Raw genomic sequence first — 13,610 nt, forward strand, 5'->3', positions numbered from 1 at the left:
CATTCAGAGTTCAGATAACAATGTCTTCATTACAGTGGCATTCCCTCCTTTCTGGGTGTGCATTTTTGTGTTCCTGTTAGGAAGAACCATATTTTACCTTTAGCGATCACTCTCCAAGGAACATTTTCTTATCTGTGTGTTCTGGCCTGTTCATGAGCAAGAGAAAAAGAAGCTGACTTATAAAATGTGCATGAAATCAGCAATGAAAGAAATGAATGACGTAAAAAAAGTCATTGAATTCTATTGTGTAGATTCCTTATTTCCCAATATGACAGCTTTTTAGTAGCACAAGGATTCACAATAGCAGCTTCCCAGATACTTCTGTGAGAGTGTAAGTTTATCTAGCTCACATCTGCTATGTTGCTGGGATTTTTCCCTAAGAGTTAAGAATGGCACAGATTTTTTTATTAGATGAAAGTTGCTGCATAAATAAAAGGCTTGCATGACTTGGTTTAAAATAACTGTTTTCATTTATACTGCATTTTATTCACAATTTACTCAATTTATTTTGTCTTTCCAATGGAATAATTTCTCACTAAAAGGAGGGGGAAAAAAGTGAAGTGAATTTCATTATTGTACCAAAGAAGCATTTCATGAATATATTCAATCTGTGCTAATGGATTTTAACACATTTTTACTATTCTGCAATGAACTGCTCATAAAGTTTTTAATTGCCAAAGCAGTATCCAAAATTATACTGCAGAGAGGTGCGGTGTTGTAACAAAGATTATTCCTTTATGCATTTAATCTTGGATCACTAATGCATTTACAGGTATCTGTGTTTAAAGAATATAATACCTAATTCTATAAATATATGTAATTCAGCTAAATTGATGTTCCCAAAACAAGTTGCTCGCATTATTTTTCAGTTAAAGAAATTAAGAAATAGCATGTTGCTCATATATCACTGATCTTCATCACCCAGTGCTGTGGGGTATGGGGTATAGTTAGAGATCTGCACTGTGTAACTGCCTGAGGTCAAATAATATCCAGAGACAATCCAAGGATAAATTCCTTCACCCTTCCCTTGGCGGCGTGCTATGTGCCCCATGGTGGACTGTGTATTGCATTGTATGATACAGGACATTCACTGAAGTTTATGAGTCATGTGGCATTTATTGAAAAATATTTTCTGTTTACATCATACAGGCTTCTGGGCATGCCACTTCCAAAGGAAGTGGTAATATTCCCATCCCCTTTATCCCATAATACCCAAGTTAAAATACTCACCAAATGATGGGAAGAATCCAGGTCTCATTTTCTCTTGGCCATCCAAGAGGAGTTAAAACAATATCCTCTACCATCTGTGATAAACTCACAAGCTGGATCCTGCCCTGACCAAAGGAACCTTCCCATACATCCTGTTGGTACCTTTAAAGCATCATGTGGAATCAGGCTCTGATCAGACAGTGCTAGATCAGTTCTGCGGTCTCCTTCCCCAGTCCTCATTCAGGAAGGCCCCACATCCCTGTTGCTGCTTGTGTGGGACCATATTCCTGTCACAGGATTACACTTGGATCATTCCCTGCCAGTGGCCAGGGTGTTTGTTTGTGTTGAGGCTGGTTGGAATTGTAATTGTACCTTCCAGGTAAGCCAATGTGCATTATCCCCGAACAAAGGTTGCTTGCAGTCTGGTTAAGGCATAGAGCACACATGTGATGTGGACTGATTTCCTCTGCATCATACACTATTACAGTTCATCCACTTTCTTCTCCATTAAACCTAATTACTTATGTTTGATAAAGCACTTCTTACAAAAAAAAAAAGAAAGGTATTATATATTAATCTAAACACATCAAGAGACCTAGAATTACTCTTTTAAGTAAAACCTTCACAAGCCTCTAGAAAGATAATGCTGGCTGGGCAAAGATAACCCAGACAGACTCAAGCTAATGTTATTTTAGCTCTTTAGTTAGCTACTGTGTCCTCCACACCTTTGACCATTTGCTTGTTCTGTCTGGAATAATATTTAATAATCTGAGAATGAAAATCAGGGATCCAGCTTCTGGGGAAATGTGGATCTTGATTTAATGCTTATAAATGGAATACCATACGTGTTTAGACCTACAACACAGAGCTCCCCATCTCCGTGTAAAGCAGCAAACCTAGGAAAACTCTTCCACAGCCAGAAACAGAACAGATGCTGAAGAAGGAAGGAGAGTCCTTGGAAAAAACAACAGCATCTAGAAAGAAAAGACAGATGAGCTTCTTCCTCTCCTGAGGGGAGGATGGAATTGCTTTCTCATTGTATAAGCCTCAATTTTTAATTGATTCTCCAAAGCAGATGCCTATCTCTGAAGAAACTGAGACACAGCATTAATGTTTTTCTTTTCTCCAGCATTGGCAATGAGTCACATGCAGTTTGGTGCTCTCAGCTTGAAGCAGGGATGCAGCAACTTGAAGACTATCCCCAAGCAGTACACTCAGTATTGCAGTTCTCTATATGAGGGAAAATGCCTTCAGGTTCTTCTGTTTCAACAAAATACAGAAACTGTTTTCTTGAGATGATGACAGAAGTCTGCAATACCCAAAACCTGAAAACACAGCTAGGTCCACTTTTTGTATTTAAGCTGATAATAGCCTAGAGATGATTTAGGAATGTGTTTTGTGTGTACGTATGTGAATAAAACATCAACACCAAACTTTTGTTGTGTGCTGTGACTCCTTTTTAATTGTTATTGCCGGTCTCACCTTTAGAAGTTCATGCTTACTTGTGCAAGTCAATGTGCAGGACCAGACTCTGCATTCTCTTACAAGACAGTGCCAATAGCTGCCAGCTGCATTCGATGCCCAGGAAAGGGTAGGGTTTATCCATGTTCAGTTGATGCACAGTAGTAGAGTGGATCGTATTTGCTTGGATGTCTGGGATGTTTTCTTCATATCTTTAAAATGTAACTGATACTGCTAAACACACCCTGTGCTTGGTTGATTCAGTGCTGTACCAGCGGCAGGCGTGCAGCACATACAGCTCGCTGGCAGGGAGATGCCATGCAACCATACGGAGACAGCACATACCCAGTGTGTTAGGGGTGCAGCTGAAGTCAGATGCCATGCACGTATCTGATATCAGATGGCAGTTCTACTGAGTCACAGGATACAGGGAGCCACTGCATTAGACACTAAGAAGTGGCCGAAGGCTACCTCCCCCTTCATCAGCTGCACACAGGGACAGAAGGCGGCTGCATTGCTGTGCGGCAGGGACGTGAAGTACTGGTGCAGGGTTTAGGGACCATGAGACAGCAGCCAGGTTGTCAATGTTAAATTCTTACCTTTTCAGATGAGAATCCCTGAGCAAGCTTGGAAACAGGAATTCCAAAAAGTGAAGACTGAAAATACTGGCCCAACCTTTCCTACTAAAAGATGCACCAATGGTTTTTGCAAGTTTTATGCATGCAGCACCTGACCAGTGACTGGATCACAACAGTAATGATCCTGCTAGTCTTTAGGAGGTTAAATGAGAAATGTGACAGCCAGCTGAAACAGCAAAAGGTCAAAACTGAGCTAACGATAATCATCTAAATGGGAATTTGAATGGAGCTCTGATGTTAATGCTCCTACACTTTTAATAAGTGCCATAGGATTTCTAATTACCACAGTATCCAGGAGGTCCACTTGTTCTTTTACAATGGCAATGACTACAGCAGAACAGTTCCTATTAGTACTATGCCAAGGCAGATGCTTAAAAGTTAATCACGAGGGTAAAGTGCTTCAACACCTAAGTCCTCTGTTGTGGTCTGCTCTTCAAATATGGCAAAGTTCAATTTTGTCAGTTTCTTTAATCACAGCTTAAAGGCAAAACTCATCTAGTGTGTATTCATTTTGTATTAAAGAATATACCCAACTTGTACTGATTTCAACTTTTGTTCAATGACATCACATTAAGAAACTTCATGATTTCCTTTGTTTTGATGTGATCTTGTACTACAGAGCCGATCTGAAACATGTAAGGGTTTAGGTCACTTTGACCCAAACAGCAAATTAAAAAGAGGGCACTTTTGCTTAAGGTTTTGTTCTTTCTCTGTTGTTGCTTGGGTTTTTTTAAGTCTGCCATCGCTGAGGTCTGACTTAGCAAAGAATTGTACTGCTCTGGGTTTCCATGGGAGATGGGAAGCTCCACAGGGCAATTTTGGTACAATAAGAATAAGCAGCCCTAGTACAATGCAAGTAACAGTAATCTACGATTTTAAAGAAGATGACTTGTTCCCAAAAGGTTTGATTTTGGGGCAACATTACCATTAAGAGAGAGATTGTTTCTGTTGTTAATTACAGAATTGTCTGCAGTCTAACATTTTGCCTATACGTAAAGTTGTCTAAATGCAGTTTTTGTTTACCTTTACTGAATCTTTGTCATGCTAGCTGTTTCCAATATTCTGTAATTTCATGCTGTTAATGTTTTTATGTAAGCTTTGCTATTTTGGGAGTATGAAAGCGGTGCAGTTCCGGCTCTGTAATTAAGGGGCTTCAGTGACCTCTTTTCTCTCAGCTGCTGCTCATGAGACTGAGAAAGGAAGGACACAAGCCACAGACAATACAGAACAAAGCATCTATTTATCAAAAACACCAGTCCTCAGGGTTATTTGAATGATAAAGCTGCAGTCTATCTACAAAGCATGGTGCATCTGAAGGAGAATCTGTGGAGCTTTCCATGGTCCCAGAGTCTCCCTCTTGATAAACTGTGGTAAGAGTTGCAAATATAATTTGGCAGCTCATCTTCCTTGCTCTTCTAAGTGAATAAGGTGCCCATTACAGAAGAAAGTGGGAAACAATGAAAAATGTGGTGCTGATACTATTGACATAATGTGGTGTGCAATGTCTGTGAGCCAGCACTTCTGCTGAAATGGATTTATTTACATACATTTGCCAACACTGAGCTGGTTTGCCATGTAGCCCAGGTAAATCTGAATTCCGCTGTAACAAATGTCCATGAGTGCATGTGAACTCCTCATTGATCTGCTTCACATGATTAATCAATATCTCTCTCTTACTGCAGGTGCACTTCACTGCACCTCATGGGTTTGCCATTTTATTTTCCAGAATATCTAAAGTAGTCTGAAAGATGAAAGTGGCTAAGTTTGTGGACATTTTCAATTAAGAAAGAGGAAACATGGAAGTAGTCAGTACCTCTGATGTATAGTTTTTGCGTAAAATTCAAAATGTAATTTCCTAAAGTATATATTTTGTTATATATTACAAATTAGACTATGCTATATTTTATACATGCAGTAAGCCAAATTCAGAGCTCTGTTTGGTTTACAGCAAATATACATTTGGCCTGCATTCATTTCTCAGTACTCTAAAGATATTTAAGATTATTAAGAAAGATCTGAGGAACAAAATAAAAATATCATTAAGCTCCTGCAAAAATCTGTGATGTGCCCGCATCTGGTGTACAAGAAAACACAGACAATAGAGTCAGAAAATATACAGAGAAGGGCTAAAGAGATGCAGCAAGGGGCAACTTACTAGTTAAGAACTCTACAATTTGGAGAAATTATGTTTGTGGGAGATACAAGGGACAGTCATAAAAATGTGTCTGACTAGGAGAAAGCAACTATGCAGTTGTTGCGTATTTAATACAAACTGGTTTTATAATACTGAAACTGGAGAAGCAAACTGAATTACATTGGAGATCCACTAAAAACAAAAGAAATTTTTCACAGTGTGCGTAAGTAAACTTGCCCCGGATGTCTTGAATGTCAGGAAGATTTGCATACTAAAAGCCTTTGAAAAAATTCTCGGAAGAGAGGTGCTCATCAACACAAAGAACCACAGCTGGCTCAGCTACTAGCTGCAAGCTGGGAGAGTACGCTACAAAAGTGTGACTCTATGTTTGCCCTGTTCTGCACTCCTCCTAGACCAGCTGCTCTTTCTAGCCACTGTCGGGAATGTGGTAGTGGACTAGACTGACCACCCATCCTTGTGTTTAGAGACTGTCTTACAGATAAATATTATTATACAAATACTGGAGAAAGAATGGAATAGCTAAACTGATTCTAATGCAAAATGAGTTGTGCATCATGAGGTTTCTGCAGCCAGTTAGCATATGCCCAGGACTGAGTTTCAGTGTATTTACAGTATGGTAAAGTATACATTCAAGGGAAAGTAGATGGTAGGACTGACAGCAAGGATTAAACAAGAACTCAGGCCCTATTACCTGTGTCTTTTGAACTTTTCTAATTTTGATTAGAAAACCTCTACAAAGCCTTTATAAATTGTAAAAGACTGCAAAAATTAGATAGCACATACATAAATTGGACAGTGTATGATAAGAACACATAAAAAGAGAGGAGTAGGCAAGATCTGATTGAAAAACCCAACAACCACCTTGTTCAGTTTGAAGGGGAAAAACGGTGAAAATTCTGAAGAGGAACACAAAAGTTCATTGGTGTCAAAGTCTTTATCAGTATTTAGTGTAGAAATAGAAAGACTATAATTAAATTAAAGCCTAAGTTAATGCTTTCCAATTACTAGCTTATCAGTTTGCAGGAGATGAAACTGAGGAACAGGTAGAGGAAGAAAGCTGATTAGGATACACGCATGCACATGCACAGAGACACACACACAAACCAGGGAGAGAATGAGGCAGTAAGTTCAGCAGAATGTAACATGGGTTAAAAACTTGCCTTCTACATAGTAAAATACATACTTAGAAAAAGATTATTATAATGAGGATTTCAAATACATGTGCCTTTAATTAATTTCCAGTTTGTATTTAAATACAAATAGTGCTTTCTGTTGGTACTAAGCACTTAAGAAAATCTCTTCATGGTATGCTAAGTGCAAGTTGAAAAGCCTGGTTTCAGGACCTTTGGTCATTCTTATTATGGGATATTATTTTACTTTGTCTCCAGCTGTTCTAGTTTCTTTTATAAAAGTAAGACATAGTTATGTTCTATTACTTCAGGTTGTCTTTTTAGGTTTACCATTTAATATAATCTGCAATATTTATTAATCTAGCATTTATCCATCTCCTAATGATTAATAAAAAGATATTGTACTCCTATTGTTAACTTGGATCACAAGTCTTTTTTGTAGCTATTAGCATCTGTGAAATCAATGAGTCACCAAATGTTTTCAGTGAGGGAACCCTGCAACAGCAAACTTGACTTGTCAGTGAAGAGTAATTTGAGATGACCAAGATCATGTCTAATAACCCTATAATAACATACTTACACAATGGCTGTAATGACTCTAGAGAGGGCATTAGGAATCATTGAGGAAATTACATGTGTTTTTAAAGTTTGTAGTTTTAATTACCTTGTTCTGTAATAGGCTGCAGTGTCTGCAAACCAGCCATCATGTAATTTCCATTATTAGAATGTATAAGGAACATTTTGGTAACTGCAAATCCAGGTTTATTTATTTTAGTATCGAAAAAATAAAAAAAAAAGATGAAAAAGAGAATAAATGGAGCTATAATATTTAGACTAACACTATTTTCTTAACTAACACCCTTGTGAATGAACATAGTAAATTTGAACAGTATGTGTTCTCACCATCTGTGCTCCAATAATGATAGCAGGCACCAAGGGAGAATAGGGTACTTAAGCATAGCAGGAAACGTCAGTCTGCTGCTTTTAGCACGAGCTGAATTTTCAGCTTTTAGGTGCCTTGGTCTTAATTTATGCTCCCTTCCTAATTAAATTGTCTTGCTGACATGACTCTGAAACCTAGCTTTCTGTGCTCAGCCTTAATTTCTTCACACTTGATTGATAATGAAAGTGCTTTACCATCACATATTGTTTGGGTCTTCTGAAAGACAAACCACATTACTACGGACTGCTACAGTCTGATTGGACAGATGAGCTATATTGACTATAAAGAAATTTGCAGTTAGCATTACGAACTATTATGTCATGCTAGACTTTTATTCCTTTCTAAAGAAGATTTTCATTAACTCTCCATTTAACCAACCAACATCTATGTAAAATTAAAGGTACCTAACTGAGTAGTGAAAAAATCATCTATAATTATTGAACAGTGGAGAAAAATGGCAGCAAACAGCATGAAATTCTAATTCTGAAATCAGAAATAAAATTGAATTTAATTTTGTGTGCAAGTAATCACTTTTCAGTTCTGCCACTCTGGAGGTAAGTTTCATTTTTGTCGCTGCTGGTATCAAAGAACAAGAAAACAGCAGGCTGTTCTAGCATTTTAGAAAAGGTAAGAATGGAGCAACAGAGGTGCAGGGAGAGCTAAATGCTATCTTATGTCGGTGGGGGGAGAAGAAGTGATGCATGAGGAAAAATTATGAGAAGTTAAATTCAAGTATAGTGTGTATCCTGCAAGACAGGTAGGTTTGTTACTTTACTTAAAAAATATTTGTTCAGCACATGGCAGCTCAGAAATTACAGATTTTAGGCAGAGCTTCTAATGAGTGGATACAAGGGTCTGGTCAATGGATATGCCTAAACAGCAACATTTACCCTATTATTTTTTGTTATTATTATCACCAGAATATGCTGAAATTATTGACATTGTCATATCCAAAATATGCTGTAACGTGAAAGTGGTTTGTCATTTTCTCCAGCTGTTATGGCTTAGTCCAAAAAGTTACGTTGTTAAAGACAATCTTTAATATCTTGATGATTGCAAAATATAAAAAAAAACACCTGAAAAGAACTTTAAAAATTGTGCAGTTGGGAAATAAAAAATTCAAAGTATTTTTTCAATATAATTCAAGCAATTTTATCAAAAGAACTTGATGCTGCAGTTGCTTTACTAATACATGCTATATTACGGAACAAAAATGTAAATTATGGGGACTGTAATGGCAAAGTATTCTTTGTGTATATAGGTCTGAAAGAAGACAGTCCATGAAACTATAATTCTGCTTAACATTATTATAATTACCTCAATATTATGATATAACCTTTAGTTTTATGGTTGCACGCTATTTATTGCTGTACATAATGTTTACACGTAGAGAATGTGAATGAAATTTCTACAGTTGCATTCATTCCAGCATTTCCTTATTTTTTAATTTATGCCTTTGCAATAATAGCAGCTGCCTGGCGGAAAAGGACCTGGGGGTATTGGTCGACAGCTGCCTGAATATGAGCCAGCAGTGTGCCCAGGTGGCCAAGAAGGCCAACAGCATCCTGGCTTTTATCAGAAATAGTGTGGCTAGCAGGAGTAGGGAAGTGATCGTGCCCCTGTACTCAGCACTGGTGAGGCCGCACCTCGAATACTGTGTTCAGTTTTGGGCCCCTCACTACAAGAGAGACCTTGAGGTGCTGGAGCGTGTCCAGAGAAGGGCAAGGAAGCTGGGGAAGGGTCTGGAGCACAAGTCTGATGAGGAGCGGCTGAGGGAACTGGGGTTGTTTAGCCTGGAGAAAAGGAGGCTGAGGGGAGACCTTATTGCTCTCTACAACTCCCTGAAAGGAGGTTGTAGCGAGGTGGGGGTCGGTCTCTTCTCCCAGGTAACAAGCCATAGGAGAAGAGGAAATGGCCTCAAGTTGCGCCAGGGGAGGTTTCGACTGGATATTAGGAAAAAATTTCTTCACGGAAAGGGTTGTCAAGCATTGGAACAAGCTGCCCAGGGGACTGATGGAGTCACCGTGCCTGGAGGTATTTACCAGACGTGTAGATGTGGTGCTTAGGGACATGGTGTAGTGGTGGACTTGGCAGTGCTAGGTTAACGGTTGGACTCGATTATCTTAAAGGTCTTTTCCAACCTAAATGATTCTATGAACAATAATTTCCTTTGGACTCACTTGAGTGTGTGTGTGTGTGTATTTTTGTGTATGTAGGTAGATTATTTACTAAGTCTGATAAAAGGAAGCAAACAAAAACTCCATCATGACATTTTCTTGTCATGCAGACAGGTCATCTGCAAATGTGAAGCCCATACCATCCAAGATAATCAGATAATATCTTTCAGAATTTTTCATTTCGTATGTGGGGCAGAACTGGAGAAGCGACAGTGCTTGTGGTTTTCTCAGCTATTTGTTATCAGGAGAGATGAGATTGAAGGGTTTGGAGGTTGGCTTTGGGCAAGGATGGATGCACGTCCGAGTCACTGCTGATTTCTGCCTTGCATTTGCCCAGCTCAGTATGCTCTCTTTTGCCTTCCACTTTTGGATTCCTAATCCAGGCCCATTTTCTTTGCCCATCCATGTCTAAACTCTACTCCTCTAGCATCTCAGCACAATTATGTGGACTTCCTTCACCTCACTTACTTAAGGCAATCATCTACTTTACAACCCCATGATCTTAGGGTATTTGAGCCTTCAGCTCAGCTCCTGTATCCTTAGCTGGAAATGCAGGCCCTGCTGCTGGTAGCATTCATCTACACAGTTTTATTTCACATAGGTATAAGAAGCAGGTATTGCTGAAGGACAGTAACTCCAAACATGGAGTTACTCCATGAGACACATATAAAGGGCAACACATAGAAGTACCAAGATGTTGGTGATGTTGCTACCACTGCTACCAGGCCTCTATTTGTCCTAACTTCAAGGGTACTATGAATGTTCATAACACTGTGGTTGGAAAACCTCTGGCTTAGATTAACCCTATGGCTGAAGATGGATCCGCTTATGTTTGTTGGAGATGTGCTAGAATAGAAGCTGTTTTCTTCTTAATGGAGAATTGCCTAGGAGACTTTATGATGTTGTCCTGGATTGAAACATAGCCTCCAATGTTTCTTCTTTTCATGTATTTTATAGCAAGGAAGAACAGAGTCAGTGCAGTTAAGACTGCTTCTCACAGGCCAACTTGTGCTATGACTCACCAAATTAGGAAATTACAATGTTTCTCGCAACAAAAACATTGGTGATGGCATAGGTGTGTAGGTGAGTACAAAAGCAAAAAACCAACCCCCCAAACCCCGTGCTTGAACAAAATGATGATACATTATGCCTAGTAAGAGTAGGACAGCTGTAAAGCAGTTGGAGAAGGGAGGCTCTGCTCAGCACCCTGGCCTGCTCTGTGAACTCAGCAAAATTATCATCTTTGTTGCTTTTGTTATCTATTTAAATGAGAAAGTATTTAAGCTGTTCTGTGTGCCTTGCTGTTTTCACAAAGCCTGTCACAATAAAAGAATGAACGTAGAAGGGGTCCTCTAGAAATAATGAGGTAGAATAAACGTCATCAGAGTCGAGTAAATTCTGCTTTATAGCAGCAAGTTTCTTCACAGCTTTCAGACATTGCTTCCTTTGCCCCCTGTGGTCATAACTAGCTTTCTTCTTTTGCAGCCTCCTAGCTGCTCAGGCAATTCTTACTGTCATAGACCACCCCCTAAATGCCAGTGATAAACAGGAACCACAGTTTTCTTGATAATTCTCACATTTCTTTTCCAAATTAGTTACTGGAATTGCTCAGGCATGCTCCGATACTGTATTCAGTTTGAAGTAACTAGTGTTTCAGGAAACACATTTGAAACCAGATAAACATATCCTATGTTTTAGTATAATTAGGATTTGCAGTCATGCAAGCTTTAAGAGTTGTCCTCTTTTAAAAAATAGCAGAATTTGGCTACTGATGAGTATCATCCTTTTTTTTCTTTTTAAAGAGCTTTAAATGCTTCTTTCAGTTCAGACTGCGCTATGACTTAAGCCTGTAGACTATAACATAAGCTTCTAGACTGCTTTCTGGTTTGTTTTTATTGTAAGTCTTGGAAAAAATAGTCAAGAGCAGCTTTTTTTTTTGCACACTGGGATGCTGAGCAAGCCAAGATTAAACTGTTTAAGAGGAGTAAGTGTTTCAAATTGTTATCAGAATAATGGAAGAGGATTGAGAAAAAAATTGTTCCTGCTACTAAGTTAAGAAAAAAAATGGCCTCCATATAGTTTCTAAATGATCTTATAGCTGCTGCTAATTTCCCTCTTAGCTGTGAAGTCCATCGTTGCTGAAGAGGGGGAGAAAACTGTAACAGACAGTGTTTAGCCAGAGCAAATGAAAACACAAATTGGATAGTAGTTATGCATGTATAACAAGTAGACACGGAATTGTCGGAGAACGATGGTTTAAAATATGTTTCTGAATCTTCTGAAAGTATAAGTAATATGAGTAACTACATATTCTCTATGTGGAGCAAATTTTAAAATAACTCTGTCTTGCCTATAAAATTTGAGATGTTGCCTCTAATTGAAAATGTTCTCTTTGGCTACAGATTATGCCCCCACTATCAATACAGGACGAGGTGCCTTAGGAGGTGCCTTCCCTATGTGCCTTAGGAATCCAGAGAATAAACAGTACTAACAAGTGACAAATCTGCTGACATTACAGCTCAAGAGACACTAGCAGCCCAGTCAGCACCTTAATTATGGCTACTGCCCTTCTGTCAACAAGCTTTCAGCATGATACCCCTGCCTTATTTTCTATGACTGGCCTTTTCCAAGGTGAAAGGGCTCTTCACAGGATTTCCAAATAGAGATGAATGACTCTGAATGGAGGCTCCTAGCTAGTGGGAATGGGAACAATCCTCTTCAAAACACAAAGTTTCTCCAAAAGTAAGCTTGGAAGCAACCACGGACCTTTTGGACATGGCTATGACACTTTATAAAATGAGGAAAGCAGAGCTACCTTTCATCACAAGATGGGGTAAGAAATCTGGTATAAAACCCTATCAGTGAATATCAGGGAGGAAGTAATGAGCAATTCTTGCTAACGTTGCTCAAGGATAACTTTTTTTTAAAGGTTGTAAAGTCTGCTTCTGTTTTTTTAATTATTTCTTTAAAGAATACTATAAAGAATAAAAACAATTTCGCAAGATCAAAGAATCCCAGATGCTACTATTGCAAAAAGCACAGACAACTGATCAGAGAATACCCCAATGAATTCAAATACAGGTTAGAGGCAAAATGGGAACAAGAAACAAACATTCTCCTATGTTATTGTCAGCTTTTAGTGTAGCGTAGAGAAATTACAGAAACTGATACAAGAACATCACAAAAGCTGCTACATTCTGTCCATAAAAACTAATTGAACTCAGTAACATTTTGTTGTGTTTAACCCCAACAGCAGAGGTGTGAATTCTGTAATGAAGCATTTGCTAACATTTTCCATTTGACATAAAATTCTATAATATAAACAATAACGTCACCTAAAATGAAATGGTTTTAATTACTGAATGTGACTATTCCTGAATATAATTCTAATCTAAAAAATTATGTACTCAGGAAAAATTATATAGGAGTGTAAAGTTTAATTGAAAATCATAAAAATATAACTTAATTTAAATTGTAATGTAAAGTTGTTATTTTCTCATCTAAAAAATGAACAGTTTTATTCTTTGAAGAATTGACATTTGCCATGTCATCATAGTCAGAGATCTGAATAAAGGTTTGCTTAGAGTTTTCCATTAGTAATATCTTGTCATAGAAAATCCCATTTATGACAATTAAAAAATATGTAGAAAAATTCAGTTTTACTGATCAAAAGAAACTGTATCAGGAAAATAAGAACAAGTTTATACCTTATTAATTGAATTTCAGTTGAAATATTTTGCTTTATTTCACAAGGAAAAAAGAAATATATATTTTGCATTGATTTAAAAAATACATTAATCACCTTTCTTAGGACTTTGCCTCTCATGAGTTTCAATATGGGTCTTTTGGACTGGCATCTCTGTGGAAATATGTACCTCATAATATGCTGAATATTGT

Source organism: Ciconia boyciana, chromosome 1, assembly GCF_034638445.1.
Source record: "Ciconia boyciana chromosome 1, ASM3463844v1, whole genome shotgun sequence".
In the NCBI taxonomy this organism is placed as follows: Eukaryota; Metazoa; Chordata; class Aves; order Ciconiiformes; family Ciconiidae; genus Ciconia; species Ciconia boyciana.